The sequence below is a fragment of the Gigantopelta aegis genome, chromosome 3, assembly GCF_016097555.1.
Source record: "Gigantopelta aegis isolate Gae_Host chromosome 3, Gae_host_genome, whole genome shotgun sequence".
NCBI lineage: Eukaryota > Metazoa > Mollusca > Gastropoda > Neomphalida > Peltospiridae > Gigantopelta > Gigantopelta aegis.
In genome coordinates, this window is record NC_054701.1 from 58,514,931 (window position 1) to 58,527,542 (window position 12,612).

Consider the following 12,612-nt stretch of genomic DNA (forward strand, 5'->3'; position numbering starts at 1 on the left):
ACAACAACGGTTTTGACATACAATATAGGCTACAATCATGCCAATTAGACATGTCAGCAACGCTTGTTGGTCCATATTAAATTATACCAAAATCCACTTATTTCACTCTACTTAAATATTTAAACTGTGCAGCGAATGTACCAAAATAATATTGTGTATGTACAACATTCAAGAAGTGTATGCTTCAAGGTATATAGTCTCAGATGCGTTGTGAGTTACTTCTCTATCACCCTCAGTCATCCTTACCCAAACATATAAAGCATCAGTGTACCGGTAATGGTACCGGCCTCAAGACTGATAGGTACTGGGTTCGTATTCCTTTACCGGCTCCCACCCAGAGCGAGTTTAATAACTCAGTGGGTAAGTGTAAGATCACTATACCGACATATCTCTGACTAACCATTAACCGACCAACCTGGATAGACCGTCCAGATAGCTGAGGTGCGATAGTGTGTGTGTGTGTGTGTGTGTGTGTGTGTGTGTGTGTGTGTGTGTGTTACATTAATAATTGCCAAAAACCTAATTTGAAAATCAAAGAAATATGATATCCTAAAATAATTATTTTGTTACAATGTTCAGACGCATTTTATTTTGTTCTACTCTGTATAAATAAAGGTAAAAATCTGGACAGCGTGCTTGAACCTTAATTAAATATAATCACGAAAATAAATTAAAATGAAATATACTCAGCACTGATGAGTTAAATTCAAGACAACCTGACAATCTCTTTGAAATCACCTCCAATATTTAGGACCATGCCAATTATTGGAATTTCACTTAAGAAATACAATAAAATGACAGTAGACGTCCATTTTTAATGGTACCCTCATCACAGTTATTTCATTTCATTTCAACTTATTTTCGTGCTTATATCCAATTAAGGTTCAAGCACGCTGTCCTAGGCACACACACACACACCTCAGCTATCTAGGCTGTCTGTCCAGGACAGTGGGTTAGTTGTTTAGTGGTTAGTGAGAAGAGGGTGTAGTGTTCTTACACCTACCCATCGAGTAGTTAAAACTCGCTCTGGGTGGGAGCCGGTAACGGGCTGCGAACCCTGTACCTACCAGTCTTATAGCCGATGGCTTAACCACGACACCACTGAGACCGGTGTCACAGTTATGGACGGTATAAAGTGTGACTAAACAGTTTGGGGCGAGTTGACCATCCGCTGGGGCGAGTTGGATTCTGAACAATCCTATGTAGGCGCCTATTTTGGCGTGCTCGCAAAAGGCTCGGGCATTATATATTTGTTTTAATCTAGTAGTTAATTGTGTTTTTCCACAAGGTTATGATAAGTCTTATTTATCTATTTCACCTAACTACATAGATTCGTAACTGCTATTACTCATGTGTTTAAATCTAAGCATCAGCTGCCCCTCTTATTACTGGAATCCAACCTTCTCCACTTTCCAGTTAGCTCAGTCGTAAACCTCTCGCTTGATGTGCGGTCTGTCTAGGATTGATTGCCCGTCGGTGGGGAAAAAAAAGAGAAGTGTTTTATTTAACGACGCACTGAACACATTTTATTTACGGTTATATGGCGTCAGACATATGGTTAAGGACCACACATATTTTGAGAGGAAACCCGCTGTCGCCACTACATGGGCTACTCTTCCGATTAGCAGCAAGGGATCTTTTATTTGCGCTTCCCACAGGCAGGATAGCACAAACCATGGCCTTTGTTGAACCAGTTATGGATCACTGGTCGGTGCAAGTGGTTTACACCTACCCATTGAGCCTTGCGGAGCACTCACTCAGGGTTTGGAGTCGGTATCTGGATTAAAAATCCCATGCCTTGACTGGGATCCGAACCCAGTACCTACCAATCTGTAGACCGATGGCCTGCCACGACGCCACCGAGGCCGGTCCCGTCGGTGGGCTCGTTCCAGTCAGTGCGCCAGGAATGGTATATAAAAGGCCATGGTGTGTGCTATCTTGTGTGGGAATGGTCCATATAAAAGATCCCTTGTTAATGTAGCGGGTTTTTCAGGCGCGTGTGCAAGAATTTTAGCGGGGGGGGGGGGGGGGGGGAGGGGGAGGTATCTAGATTGTATGCTTTCCCGGAAAATATATTGCACTTTTTTTTTTATATAATTTGCTTGGGCAGGGAGGGGTTTTGACTCCCAATATCCTGCCCCTACATACGCGCCTGTTTTCTTTTTAAGACTATATGTCGAAATTACAAAATATTTGACATCCAACATCCGATGATTAATAAATTAATGTGCTCTAGTGGTGTTGTTAAACAAAACAAACAGTAACTTTCCCCACTTTCCATACGAAACAATATTGTATTTGAATTGTTGATTTTAATAGTCGTGAAATTACGGAGAAAACGTGCAATGTTTACTTCAGTATATTCTATAAAAATAGACATGATCAATATTTTATACAAACTACACTTTGAAACTACTAACACTTTATAAAATATTAATTATGAACTAAGAAGGTACAATTGTCGATAATACGTTGTCAAGATCAAACTGGCTTTCAGTGCCGAATTTATAAGGGGGCAAAGGGGGCAATTGCCCCGGGCCCACCTGTCAGAGTATCCCCCAGACTAAGGATTTATAAAATTAGTTCATTTTTTTATTTGTAATTTAATTTAATTTAATTTCTATGTTGAGGGGCCCCCGAACCTGAAGTGCACCGCACCCCCCCCCCCCCCCCCCCCCAAGGTCTAAATCCGGCCCTGCTGGTTTTAACGAAACCGGCTAGTATCCTACCCGTAATCGAACGATCTTCATATAACGCAAGTTTTTTTGTTGTTTTTTGTTTAAGATAATCTCTACAATTTTAAATCCGCAAACGCACGTGTTAACTGAAACTGAAAACAGGCGGTCGTCAATAGCCTCTATTAGAAACATACTTATCTGCCCTTGATTTGCATAGCGCTAAGCGGCCCCAATTAGCCACTAAATTATTTCCGGCGCGTTCACGCTCCATAGTTCTACTATGAGAGTAGTAGACAATGGGAGATCAGTTCTACTGACTGACCAGTACTGCTTCTAAGTATAGGCACTGTTACTGGAGTTGATGCTAAACACATCTAAGTTTAGCAAATAATTACGAGTAATCATGAAAGTAATCGATGATTACGATTACATTAGCAACGTAATCGATTACGATTACATGACATTCTCAAACAATGTAATCGATTACGATTGCGATTACATGAAAACATGTAATCGATTACAATCGATTACGATTACTGATTACGATTACCCCATCTCTGACACACACACATACACACACACACACACATATATATATATATATATATATATATATATATATATATATATATATATATATATATATATATATATATATCAGTGCATGTAATACCGATATAGTGTACATGTATATGTATACTCTTAAAAAAAGAAAAAGAAACGTGACATTGATTTTCAAAGTTTAATAACATAAAAATAAAAACCCTGGTAGACATGATACAAGCAACCAAAGATCAAGACGCCATGGGAAAGGGGATTGCTCTGTACATGTCCGAAACAGTATCTCTGGGAATCCATCTGAAACATGTACACAGGCATATGTGTGACATAGGGGTGGGCAAAATGACAGTATCGGTTATGACCACCACGACTCTGATGACAGCTTGACAACGGCGACGCATGGAAGCAATCAAACGTTGCACAACACGTTCTGGAATGTTCTGCCACTCATGCTGTAGTGCCGTAAGAAGTTGCGGAAGTGTCTGGGGTGGTGGATTCCCCCGGCGCACACGTTACGTCGCACTGGTCTTCTTGGGAAAATCCGTGCCTCCCTCTGCCGATTACAAACTGTTTGGTCAGAAATTCTGCGTAGTCCACGGATTTGCGTCGCTGTGGTTGTTGCTGTTGTGGATCGATTTCGAAGATGACACACCCGATGTATCGATCTTGAGCGGCGGTGGTTACTCTGGGACGACCTGACCTTGGCCTGTCATTAACACTTTGAGTGGTGTTGTACCGTGCCCAAATGGTCTGTCTAGAGACGCCAAAGTGCCTTGTTGAGTTGGCCCTGCTTGCAATCTGCCAGTGGCATTATTGCATTGAGCTGACGTCATTCTCGGCATTATTGTGTTACCTACAGTGTCGTTATGCGTTCTCTTTGAATCACTGCTGATGTGGCCTTTTAGGTCTATGCCCTACCAACGGAGGGTTCAGCATGCAAAGTTACAGAACTTCATGATGCACGTGCTTCTTTGAAGATTGCGCTTTTGCGAATCGAACGTGTCAAGTTTCTTTTCGTGAAGAGTATATATATATATATATATATATATATATATATATATATATATATATATATATATATATATATGTGTGTGTGTGTGTGTGTGTGTTGAACTCACAGTTGACAGTTATGCAGTGTATTATTTGTACTAACAACAGTTGACAGTTATGCACACGTGTATTACTTGTACTACATGGCATTGTGTAAATAATTAAACCAGTATGGCATACGTCCATTAAAACTGTTGTTGTATCAACAATAGGTGCAACATGCAGCATCACATTTTGGCAGTCAAAAATTGACACAGACACACACCTGTAGTGTGACATATATTATATTTTATATTCATTCAGAAACATTTGTCTTAATTTTCCTGTTACAAAATGTCATATTATAATTGCATAATACTGTAGGTTATTTCCAAAATACTGTATCTGTAATGATTGAGGTGTTGAACGTTATTACGTAGTTATTTAGTGGGGTGCCGCCTCGAGGAACAGTGGAACACGGTATTGATCACCGTTGGATTTTCCTAGTGTATCAGAGGCCTTGCTATGTGCTCTCGTCTAAAATCCCTGTTTTCTGTTTGGCACATCAGCGTACGAGACGGGGGGAAGGGGGAGGGGAAGGGGGAGGGGAGGGGAGGGGAGGGAGCGGGGGACCCCCCCCCCCCCCCGTGCTGGAATAAAACCTTAAATTCGGACAAAATGATAAGAGATATTCGTGCAAAATGTGCTAAACTGACTGTATTTCCATCATTTTACCCTCAAAATTAGTTGCAGTCATGTCAAAATATGTACGAATTCGTTTGCATCCTTATATAGCCGTTTGGTAGTAATGCTAATGAAAATAAATGTTGTTATCCAGATTTGGGCATTTTCGTTTAATCCGGGCAAAAGCAAACCTGCCCAGTACAAAAATGGGAGCCCATACGCCTACGGTTTGGCAGGAGTAGCCTATGTGTGGTCGCAACAAGTTTACCCTGACGTTACCTGGGCGGGACGTAGTCCAGTGGTAAAGCACTCACTCAGTGCGCGGTCAGTCTGGGATCGATCCCGTCAGTGAACCCATTGGGCTATTTCTCGTTCCAGCTAGTGCACCACGACTGGTATATCAAAGGCTGTGGTATGTACTACCCTGTCTGTGAGATGATGCATATAAAAAGAGTAGCCCATGAAGTGGCGACAGCGGGTTTCCTCTCTCAATATGTGTGTGGTCCTTAGCCATATGTCTGACGCCATATAACCGTAAATGAAAAATGTGTTGAGTGCGTTTTTAAATAAAACATTTCCTTCCTTCCTGATGTTACCTAGTGTCTCAATAACCACATGTCGGACAGCCAACATCTGTAGATTAATGAGGTGGTGTTAAAAAACGCATTCCTTACCAGTAATCAGAGAAGGCATATTTTGATATTATGCTTACTCAGTTCTGTTACTACATTACACAGATGCAGAAATAGTAGATGAATATATAGAAGGGACAGTACAGTTTTTGAATATATGAAGCTTTAAATCTTGAAAATATCAAAACAAGACTGACTAGTCCTACAGTATTCATGAATGATGATCGTGAAAGTATCAAAAGAAGGCTGACTAGTCCTACAGTATTCAGATGATGATCTTGAAAATATCAAAACAAGGCTGACTAGTCCTAGAGTATTCAGACGGTGATCGTGAAAATATCAAAACAAGGCTGATTAGTCCTACAGTATTCAGATGATGATTCTGAAAGTATTAAAACAAGGCTGACTAGTCCTACAGTATTCAGATGATGATCATGGAAGTATCAAAACAAGACCGACTAGTCCTACAGTATTCAGATGATGATCATGGAAGTATCAAAACAAGACCGACTAGTCCTACAGTATTCAGATGATGATCCTGGAAGTATCAAAACAAGACCGACTAGTCCTACAGTATTCAGATGATGATCCTGGAAGTATCAAAACAAGACCGACTAGTCCTACAGTATTCAGATGATGATCCTGGAAGTATCAAAACAAGACCGACTAGTCCTACAGTATTCAGATGATGATCCTGGAAGTATCAAAACAAGACCGACTAGTCCTACAGTATTCAGATGATGATCCTGGAAGTATCAAAACAAGACCGACTAGTCCTACAGTATTCAGATGATGATCCTGGAAGTATCAAAACAAGGCTGACTAGTCCTACAGTATTCAGATGATGATCGTGAAAGTATCAAAACAAGACCGACTAGTCCTACAGTATTCAGATGATTAAACTGAAAGTATCAAAACAAGACTGACTAGTCCTACAGTATTCAGATGATGATCGTAAAAGTATCAAAACAAGACTGACTAGTCCTACAGGATTCAGATGATGATCAAGGAAGTATCAAAACAAGACTGACTAGTCCTACAGTATTCAGATGATGATCGTAAAAGTATCAAAACAAGACTGACTAGTCCTTCAGTATTCAGATGATTATCCTGAAAGTTTATCCCATTGTTCACGAGGCTGGAGGAACACATGTATTCAACACAACATGGTTGTAAGGACATCAGTCCCATGCATGGACGTCGGACAAACAAAACTCCACTCTATACTACAGTGTTAAACATTTCTGAAATTGGAGAAAAGTATATTATTAGATGGTGGCTATCTTGTAAAATGTCAAATTAATGTATTATTAGACCTGAAACTGCTTATATGTACCAGAAGGTTTGTGTGGTCTGTGAATCTTGTGATGACATGTAAACATTTATGTCTTGAAAGCCAACATAGTATACTGAATATATTCATGTCTCATGGACATCCTTGGATGAGTTGAACTATTCAAAATAACCACCACAATATTATAGCAGTGACGTAGGAAGGTGCCAAAAAGTGAGGGGGGGTGTACACTTTTATATTTACACACGTTTACACTATTATAAAGCAAATATAAAGCAGTGTATAGTAACTAAACTAACAGATAAATAATCACACCATACACGTTTTGGTCCAAATGGAGATATATTTAATAAAATATTACATAACCAACATGTTTTCCAATATTTCTCAACAAGTTCCATTTAGTACTGAAACCTAAGAACAACATACAGATAGGCTGATGTAGTCTACCTCTAAAGATAAACATACATCTATGTGCACATAGAAACAACTTAACAGCGGAATGCAATGTTATATTATTTTGTACAAGACAAGACATGACATTCATTCAGTTATTGAGGCCACCTGACCAAGATAACTGTGGTACTTTTAAAACATATAATTTTAGCATACATGTAACATACAATCTGGATCCTTTTATGTGACTTTATTATATAAAAATTGTATAATGGTTGTATTATGTACAGGCTGTCCAGCATACCCTTACGAAAAAGTAGGACAAACATAGGAATGAAAATATAGAAAAAGTAGGACAAAAGGACAAAAGTAGGACAAAAGTATGACTGAAAGAGTACATATCAACATTGTTCATGCTCATATTGGGTAAACGAATGTCTGAATGTCTTAAATCCAAAAAGTGGTATTAATATGGAAACATATTAACAATTTTTATGAGGTGCTCAGTTTGTACACATATTTTTTTTTCTATCTACAATAATATGAATCTTATGTTAAAGTCACATTATACAGTTATTTGAAATTGTTGTAAACTGTATTTATAAATATACATATTTATATGTACAGTAATGTTGATACACCTAGCTTGTCAAATTTAGCTAAAACAGAACACATATTAATGTACAATACGTAAACTAATGGAAATAGCTGGAAGCAGTGCTATCGTTGTACGACAGCTAATTAGCATTGCAACACTCATAATAACATCCTGACTGACTGCAGTGCTAAAACGATTTTGTTCACTATAGAGCCTCTCCATGGGTTCAAATGTTTACAACACCACATTTCATCTGGGTCTTTTTAATATCAAATGAGGTGGAAAATAATAAATATTATGAAATTTGACAGCAACAGCTTATAAGGAGTGATATTTTGAGGCTGAAATTCATAATTGATGGTTTAAAGACTGTCAAAAACAGCACAAAAATTACAAATTTTTTTAACAGTGATGTGAGAGGCAAAAATACATTAAAACTAATGTGAGATAAAGACAATTACTCAAAACTCCAGTACTCAGCTGACAACTTCATCGGAGTATTGAAGGAGCACACTACTGAGACATGGCAAATGTAACATTTGGGTGCCAGAAAGTAAACTTCATCTCACATTGACATTTAGGGTGTAAATTATTTTAAATAAAAATGTTTTTTAAAAATCCAATAACTGTTCACTTTTATAATAACACAAGCAATATGCAGACTTAACAAAAATTTGCGAATTTTGAAACAAAAAAGTAGGAAAAACTAGGTACATTTATTTGAAAGAAAAAGGAGGAAAAATAAAAGTTTGTTTTGTTTAATACTACCACTAGAGCACACTGATTTATTAATCATCGGCTATTGGATTTCAAACATTTGGTAATTCTGACTCGTAGTCATCAGAGGAAACCTGCTACATTTTTTTCTTATGCAACAAGGGATCTTTTATATGCACTTTCCCACAGACAGGAACACACATACAACGGCCTTTGTCCATTTCCGGTGCGCTGGTTGGGACGAGAAAATCCCAGCTGAATGGATCCACCGAGGTGCTTCGATCCTGTAATGCAAGCACCTCAAGCGAGCACTCGACTGACTGAGCTAAATCCTGACCAGGAAAAATAGGTCAAAGACCAAAAGTAGGACAAAGTAGGAAAAGTAGGATCACCGGACAGCCTGAATATAGGAAGACAATAGTGAGTTACATATAATTATATAACTCATGTTTGTTAATAACTAATACCAATGCAAGCTTTATATAACATTTAATAGTTAAACAAAATGATCCCAAAATAAAAAAGCCCACCCAAAACACACACACACAGCCCATTCACCTCAAAACACCCACCTTGTTCACAGAACAATGAATATACAAGACCAAAACACACACACACAGCCCATTCACCTCAAAACACCCACCTTGTTCACAGAACAATGAATATACAAGACCTAAATATATATGCCCAGTAGTTTTACAGTAAAAATCTAAATCAAAATATCACAATTCAGCAATTTTTTCAGAATACATGGATTTTTTGTTTGTTATCAATACAAAGTAGAACATGTCATGTGCACAGTATGAACCATATATTGTGAGAAAAGATGGATGTTAAGTATCGATAAATATGAAGAAAATTAACATCAATGAAACACACTTTATATATACATGTAATAATTGTTTGTCATCTTTTATGAATTTATTGATGTATAACAGTTAAAAATTGTATAGAAGCATGTAGCATAGCAAAGCAAATTTATGACTGTTATTCATTATAATTTTTTTTTTTTTAAAAGACAGACAATTCTTATATGTCAAAAAGAAATTAAATCAATTTCTGAAGTAATTTTTATGACCCATTGCACATAATGACATTACATTCTATTCAATGGCGTCATTTTGTGCATTTGATCAAAGGATAACATTCAGTAATAATATGAATTTCATTTTGAAAGTATTAAGTGTTTATGTTCTACTGTGATGTCATTATACACAGTACAAAAAGTATTACTTATATGTAACAACAATGACAAATACCTTATTGCAATTTAAATACTGTTATGAGTGTACATGAGATGACAATAACACTTTTCTTGAAATTTAATTACCGGGTACTGTTCAAGTGATTTAATGTAACCAAAGTCGATGACAGTCACTCTTTGCACCCTTGTTTTGGCTTCATACACAATAAATATAACATCTATTGGTTATTTCATATTTTAAATCCATAATTCATAAATAGTAAAACAAAATTACTGAAAAGATTTTCTTCAAACACATTCACGTGCATTAGTAATGTTGAAACAAATTTTGTATTGGAATTTTTCAAGCATTCTTAAAACGGAACCATCATGTATCATTGGAATACTGACGTCATTCGAGTTCAAAATTAACTGTATTATTACAATGCTTCGCCACAATAAAATAAAAACTGGTTTACTAACCGTGACCCCTGTTAAAATTCTATAACGAGCAGACAACGCTGTTTACAGGTCGGTATGTTTTTAATTTTCACAATTCTGGACAAAATATTAAGTTTAAGTTTTAAAAGATGAAAGCAATAAAATGTACCTTTTGTCAAATATATCATATCAAAAAATTACTATAGGATGTTATATTTATTGTGTACGAAGCCAAAACAAGGGTGTGAAAAGTCATTGACTCTAGTGATAAGTAGCTAGCGGTGACCTGATCAAGATATGAAGTTTTCCAGCTTCCTGGGATATACAACAAAGCTACATGTATGTCTAACTTGCTCTAGGAACGAGAGAAAAACCCCCACATCAACAGACTTTATAAACTGCACCCAAAGCTACATCATACTGTATAGTTATTGAATGTTTCATAAAACTGTGAACTCCTGTATATATGAAAAGTAAGCTTATACTTATATTACACTTTGATTTCTCACATTGTGACCTTTTAAAAAGTAGTTCACGTCACTGGTGTTCTGAATGCATGGCGAGTTTATATGCAAATCTGATTAATCTAGCATGTTCTTCAGAAATGGACCTATATATATATATAAAGCCAAAAATATTAAATGCAAATCTGCGTAACATAAAAGATTGATGCAGTCACAAACAGGAATTCTGGTACATGTACTTAAACCAGTAACAGGTTTTATCTTAGTATTATGACTCACTAACTCAACAAATGAAACTACATGTATCAGGGGTGGGAATTCTCCTTGGATCAGCTTTTTTCCTCTCACGGAACATTGGGTTTCCTCGCATTTTAATCGTCCTTTCCTCCAAAATGTGTCAGATGGCACAGATTTTAACCTAGGATTTCAAGAATTTCCAGGACCCCTCTAGATTTTCTCTTTTTACAGTTCACCAATTCTCACCCCTGAACTATAGTCTATCCCATCCTCCAATAAAACGGTTTTTTAAAATAATTTCAGTTTGGTTTGATGTATGAAGAAGAGTAAACTGTTTTTGTAAGATGCCAAACAAAACTACTATGCACAGGCACAGTGGAGCAGGGTAGGGTTTGTGTCTAGATCTAGTTCCATTTCTTGAGAGAATGAGTCCTAATAACAAGATAAAACTTGTTACTGAACAACCTAGAAACATTTCATCGCTATTGGATGGCAAACATTTTGTAATTCTGACAGTCTCAAACTATATCGGTACAAAACAATGGCTGCAGTCCTCTGTCAAACAAGGAAGGAAAGAAATGTTTTATTTAACGACGCACTCAACACATTCTATTTACAGTTATATGGCATCAGGCATAAAGTTAAGGACCACACAGATATTAAGAGGAAACCCGCTGTCGCCACTTCATGGGCTACTCTTTTCGATTAGCAGCAAGGGATCTTTTAAATGCACCATCCCATAGACAGGATAGCACATACCACAGCCTTTGATGTACCAGTCGTGGTGCACTGGCTGGAGTGAGAAATAACACAATGGGCCCACTGACGGGGATATCCCAAACCGACCGCACATCAAGCGAGCATTTTACCACTGGGCTAAGTCTTGCCCCCTTCTGACACACAGTCTCAAACTGTATCAGTACAAAACAACAGCTGCGTTCCTCTGTCAAACAAATGCAAATACATAAATAATGTATATGAATAATATGTCACAAAATATATAATATAATAATTGTATTTTAAATAAACTTCCCACATGATTAAACACACAATTATGCACCCAAAATGAAGATCTGTAAAGAAATAAGGGAACACACACACACAGTGTCTTTGAGACCAAACTTAGTTCAGTACTAGAGTAAACTTAGTTCAGTACTAGAGTAAACTTAGTTCAGTACTAGAGTACACTTAGTTCAGTACTAGAGTACATTGAAAGTCCTCTAAACCAGACACCCTCGGGACCAAGTCAAATGTCCGGTTTTTAAGAGATATCCGGTTTTGAGAGGTTCTCTTCTATACAGTTATTTAAAAGGGGGATGCGAAAAAAACGTCCGGTTTTGAGGAAATTCCGGTTTACAGAGGGTCCGGTTTTGCAAGGTTTCACTGTAGTTATGGCTGTATAAAATGCAGAGATGAATGTGGGACTGAACTGAAGCCGCGGTGGATTGTCGGCCAGTAACACGGTTAACTTCCTCAGACTGTGGACGAGTATTTGGGTTGCAGTGAATATTTGCTGCTATTCTTTATGTGTTCCCTTATTTTTTTCCATCACTACATGTATATATTAGATCTGTACAATTCATCTTACCCCCAGCAGGCATGCATGGTATAATGTACAAGTTAGTGGATGATTTAGTGCTTAGCACTGCTTACAAACCAATGACCTTTGTTGGTACTAAATATGATATCTTCACAATT